The sequence below is a fragment of the Ambystoma mexicanum genome, chromosome 11, assembly GCF_040938575.1.
Source record: "Ambystoma mexicanum isolate Mex_15411 chromosome 11, UKY_AmexF1_1, whole genome shotgun sequence".
Taxonomy (NCBI): domain Eukaryota; kingdom Metazoa; phylum Chordata; class Amphibia; order Caudata; family Ambystomatidae; genus Ambystoma; species Ambystoma mexicanum.
Window position 1 is genome coordinate 1,318,537,356 of NC_090934.1, and position 6,000 is coordinate 1,318,543,355.

Below are 6,000 nucleotides of genomic sequence, written 5' to 3' on the forward strand. Positions count from 1 at the left end.
CATTTGTAGCCTAAAAGGGGCATTATCCCACACCATTGACGCCTGAAATTCCCAAAAATATTTTTGGCACAAAAATGCATCCTACACCCCTGAAAGTTCAGAATATGTTAGCAGCCCAAAAAAGGCCTTAAAATGCATCTTAGTCCTGCAAAAACGTTGAAAACTTTGGAGGCCCAAAAAAGGGGTTTACAGGCATCCTAGACCCCCTAAAGTCCAGAAAATGTTGGTTGCCCAAAAACTGTGCCAAAGAGCTCTGAATGTCCCAAAATCATTTGTAACCAGAAAGGGGCATTAACCCACACCCTTGATGCCTGAAATTCCCAAAAATACTTTTGGCAGAAAAATGCATCCTACACCCCTGAAAGTTCAGAATATGTTAGCCGCCCAAAAAAGGCCTTAAAATGCATCTTAGGCCTGCAAAAATGTTGAAAACTTTGGAGGCCCAAAAAAGGGGTTTAGAGGCATCCTAGACCCCCTAAAGTCCAGAAAATGTTGGTGGCCCAAAACTGTGCCAGAGAGCTCTGCATGTCCCAAAATCATTTGTAGCCTGAAAGGGGCATTAACCCGCATCCTAGACCACTGAAATTCCCAAAAATCGTTTTGGCAAGAAAAGTGCATCCTTCACACCTGACAGTTCAGAATATGTTAGCATCCCAAAAAAGGCCTTAAAATGCATCTTAGGCCTGCAAAAATGTTGAAAACTTTGGAGGCCCAAAAAAGGGGTTTACAGGCATCCTAAACCCCCTAAAGTCCAGAAAATGTTGGTTGACCAAAAACTGTGCCAGAGAGCTCGGAATGTCCCAAAATCATTTGTAGCCTAAAAGGGGCATTATCCCACACCCTTGACGCCTGAAATTCCCAAAAATATTTTTGGCACAAAAATGCATCCTACACCCCTGAAAGTTCAGAATATGTTAGCAGCCCAAAAAAGGCCTTAAAATGCATCTTAGTCCTGCAAAAATGTTGAAAACTTTGGAGGCCCAAAAAAGGGGTTTACAGGCATCCTAGACCCCCTAAAGTCCAGAAAATGTTGGTTGCCCAAAAACTGTGCCAAAGAGCTCTGAATGTCCCAAAATCATTTGTAGCCAGAAAGGGGCATTAACCCACACCCTTGATGCCTGAAATTCCCAAAAATACTTTTGGCAGAAAAATGCATCCTACACCCCTGAAAGTTCAGAATATGTTAGCCGACCAAAAAAGGCCTTAAAATGCATCTTAGGCCTGCAAAAATGTTGAAAACTTTGGAGGCCCAAAAAAGGGGTTTAGAGGCATCCTAGACCCCCTAAAGTCCAGAAAATGTTGGTTGACCAAAAACTGTGCCAGAGAGCTCTGAATGTCCCAAAATCATTTGTAGCCTAAAAGGGGCATTATCCCACACCCTTGACGCCTGAAATTCCCAAAAATATTTTTGACACAAAAATGCATCCTACACACCTGAACGTTCAGAATATGTTAGCAGCCCAAAAAAGGCCTTAAAATGCCTGTTATGTCTGGAAAAATGTTGAACACTTTGGAGGCCTAAAAAAGGGGTTTGCAGGCATCCTAGACCCCCTAAAGTCGAGAAAATGTTGGTGGCCAAAAACTGTGCCAGAGAGCTCTGAATGTCCCAGAAACATTTGCAGCCTGAAAGGAGCATTAACCCGCATCCTAGACCACTGAAATTCCCAAAAATAATTTTGACATGAAAAATGCATCCTACACCCCTGAAAGTTCAGAATATGTTAGCAGCCCAAAAAAGGCCTTAAAATGCCCTTTAGGCCTGCAAGAATGTTGAAAACTTTGGAGGTCAAAAAAAGGGGTTTACAGGTATCCTAGACCCCCTAAAGTCCAGAAAATTTTGGTGGCCCAAAACTGTGCCAGAGAGCTCTGCATGTCCCAAAATCATTTGTAGCCTGAAAGGGGCATTAACCCGCATCCTAGACCACTGAAATTCCCAAAAATCGTTTTGGCAAGAAAAGTGCATCCTTCACACCTGACAGTTCAGAATATGTTAGCATCCCAAAAAAGGCCTTAAAATGCATCTTAGGCCTGCAAAAATGTTGAAAACTTTGGAGGCCCAAAAAAGGGGTTTACAGGCATCCTAGACCCCCTAAAGTCCAGAAAATGTTGGTTGACCAAAAACTGTGCCAGAGAGCTCTGAATGTCCCAAAATCATTTGTAGCCTAAAAAGGGCATTATCCCACACCCTTGACGCCTGAAATTCCCAAAAATATTTTTGGCACAAAAATGCATCCTACACCCCTGAAAGTTCAGAATATGTTAGCAGCCCAAAAAAGGCCTTAAAATGCATCTTAGTCCTGCAAAAATGTTGAAAACTTTGGAGGCCCAAAAAAGGGGTTTACAGGCATCCTAGACCCCCTAAAGTCCAGAAAATGTTGGTTGCCCAAAAACTGTGCCAAAGAGCTCTGAATGTCCCAAAATCATTTGTAGCCAGAAAGGGGCATTAACCCACACCCTTGATGCCTGAAATTCCCAAAAATACTTTTGGCAGAAAAATGCATCCTACACCCCTGAAAGTTCAGAATATGTTAGCCGACCAAAAAAGGCCTTAAAATGCATCTTAGGCCTGCAAAAATGTTGAAAACTTTGGAGGCCCAAAAAAGGGGTTTAGAGGCATCCTAGACCCCCTAAAGTCCAGAAAATGTTGGTTGACCAAAAACTGTGCCAGAGAGCTCTGAATGTCCCAAAATCATTTGTAGCCTAAAAGGGGCATTATCCCACACCCTTGACGCCTGAAATTCCCAAAAATATTTTTGACACAAAAATGCATCCTACACACCTGAACGTTCAGAATATGTTAGCAGCCCAAAAAAGGCCTTAAAATGCCTGTTATGTCTGGAAAAATGTTGAACACTTTGGAGGCCTAAAAAAGGGGTTTGCAGGCATCCTAGACCCCCTAAAGTCGAGAAAATGTTGGTGGCCAAAAACTGTGCCAGAGAGCTCTGAATGTCCCAGAAACATTTGCAGCCTGAAAGGAGCATTAACCCGCATCCTAGACCACTGAAATTCCCAAAAATAATTTTGACATGAAAAATGCATCCTACACCCCTGAAAGTTCAGAATATGTTAGCAGCCCAAAAAAGGCCTTAAAATGCCCTTTAGGCCTGCAAGAATGTTGAAAACTTTGGAGGTCAAAAAAAGGGGTTTACAGGTATCCTAGACCCCCTAAAGTCCAGAAAATTTTGGTGGCCCAAAACTGTGCCAGAGAGCTCTGCATGTCCCAAAATCATTTGTAGCCTGAAAGGGGCATTAACCCGCATCCTAGACCACTGAAATTCCCAAAAATCGTTTTGGCAAGAAAAGTGCATCCTTCACACCTGACAGTTCAGAATATGTTAGCATCCCAAAAAAGGCCTTAAAATGCATCTTAGGCCTGCAAAAATGTTGAAAACTTTGGAGGCCCAAAAAAGGGGTTTACAGGCATCCTAGACCCCCTAAAGTCCAGAAAATGTTGGTTGACCAAAAACTGTGCCAGAGAGCTCTGAATGTCCCAAAATCATTTGTAGCCTAAAAAGGGCATTATCCCACACCCTTGACGCCTGAAATTCCCAAAAATATTTTTGGCACAAAAATGCATCCTACACCCCTGAAAGTTCAGAATATGTTAGCAGCCCAAAAAAGGCCTTAAAATGCATCTTAGTCCTGCAAAAATGTTGAAAACTTTGGAGGCCCAAAAAAGGGGTTTACAGGCATCCTAGACCCCCTAAAGTCCAGAAAATGTTGGTTGCCCAAAAACTGTGCCAAAGAGCTCTGAATGTCCCAAAATCATTTGTAGCCAGAAAGGGGCATTAACCCACACCCTTGATGCCTGAAATTCCCAAAAATACTTTTGGCAGAAAAATGCATCCTACACACCTGAACGTTCAGAACATGTTAGCAACCCAAAAAAGGCCTTAAAATGCCTATTATGTCTCGAAAAATGTTGAACACTTTGGAGGCCTAAAAAAGGGGTTTACAGGCATCCTAAACCCCCTAAAGTCCAGAAAATGTTGGTGGCCAAAAACTGTGCCAGAGAGCTCTGAATGTCCCAGAAACATTTGCAGCCTGAAAGGAGCACTAACCCGCATCCTAGACCACTGAAATTCCCAAAAATAATTTTGACATGAAAAATGCATCCTACACCCCTGAAAGTTCAGAATATGTTAGCAGCCCAAAAAAGGCCTTAAAATGCCTTTTAGGCCTGCAAGAATGTTGAAAACTTTGGAGGTCAAAAAAATGGGTTTACAGGTATCCTAGACCCCCTAAAGTCCAGAAAATTGTGGCGGCCCAAAACTGTGCCAGAGAGCTCTGCATGTCCCAAAATCATTTGTAGCCTGAAAGGGGCATTAACCCGCATCCTAGACCACTGAAATTCCCAAAAATCGTTTTGGCAAGAAAAGTGCATCCTTCACACCTGACAGTTCAGAATATGTTAGCATCCCAAAAAAGGCCTTAAAATGCATCTTAGGCCTGCAAAAATGTTGAAAACTTTGGAGGCCCAAAAAAGGGGTTTACAGGCATCCTAGACCCCCTAAAGTCCAGAAAATGTTGGTTGACCAAAAACTGTGCCAGAGAGCTCTGAATGTCCCAAAATCATTTGTAGCCTAAAAGGGGCATTATCCCACACCCTTGACGCCTGAAATTCCCAAAAATATTTTTGGCACAAAAATGCGTCCTACACCCCTGAAAGTTCAGAATATGTTAGCAGCCCAAAAAAGGCCTTAAAATGCATCTTAGTCCTGCAAAAATGTTGAAAACTTGGGAGGCCCAAAAAAGGGGTTTACAGGCATCCAAGACCCCCTAAAGTCCAGAAAATGTTGGTTGCCCAAAAACTGTGCCAAAGAGCTCTGAATGTCCCAAAATCATTTGTAGCCAGAAAGGGGCATTAACCCACACCCTTGATGCCTGAAATTCCCAAAAATACTTTTGGCAGAAAAATGCATCCTACACCCCTGAAAGTTCAGAATATGTTAGCCGCCCAAAAAAGGCCTTAAAATGCATCTTAGGCCTGCAAAAATGTTGAAAACTTTGGAGGCCCAAAAAAGGGGTTTAGAGGCATCCTAGACCCCCTAAAGTCCAGAAAATGTTGGTTGACCAAAAACTGTGCCAGAGAGCTCTGAATGTCCCAAAATAATTTGTAGCCTAAAAGGGGCATTATCCCACACCCTTGACGCCTGAAATTCCCAAAAATATTTTTGACACAAAAATGCATCCTACACACCTGAACGTTCAGAATATGTTAGCAGCCCAAAAAAGGCCTTAAAATGGCTGTTATGTCTGGAAAAATGTTGAACACTTTGGAGGCCTAAAAAAGGGGTTTACAGGCATCCTAGAACCCCTAAAGTCCAGAAAATGTTGGTGGCCAAAAACTGTGCCAGAGAGCTCTGAATGTCCCAGAAACATTTGCAGCCTGAAAGGAGCATTAACCCGCATCCTAGACCACTGAAATTCCCAAAAATAATTTTGACATGAAAAATGCATCCTACACCCCTGAAAGTTCAGAATATGTTAGCAGCCCAAAAAAGGCCTTAAAATGCCTTTTAGGCCTGCAAGAATGTTGAAAACTTTGGAGGTCAAAAAAAGGGGTTTACAGGTATCCTAGACCCCCTAAAGTCCAGAAAATTTTGGTAGCCCAAAACTGTGCCAGAGAGCTCTGCATGTCCCAAAATCATTTGTAGCCTGAAAGGGGCATTAACCCGCATCCTAGACCACTGAAATTCCCAAAAATCGTTTTTTGGCAAGAAAAGTGCATCCTTCACACCTGACAGTTCAGAATATGTTAGCATCCCAAAAAAGGCCTTAAAATGCATCTTAGGCCTGCAAAAATGTTGAAAACATTGGAGGCCCAAAAAAGGGGTTTACAGGCATCCTAGACCCCCTAAAGTCCAGAAAATGTTGGTTGACCAAAAACTGTGCCAGAGAGCTCTGAATGTCCCAAAATCATTTGTAGCCTAAAAGGGGCATTATCCCACACCCTTGACGCCTGAAATTCCCAAAAATATTTTTGGCACAAAAATGCAT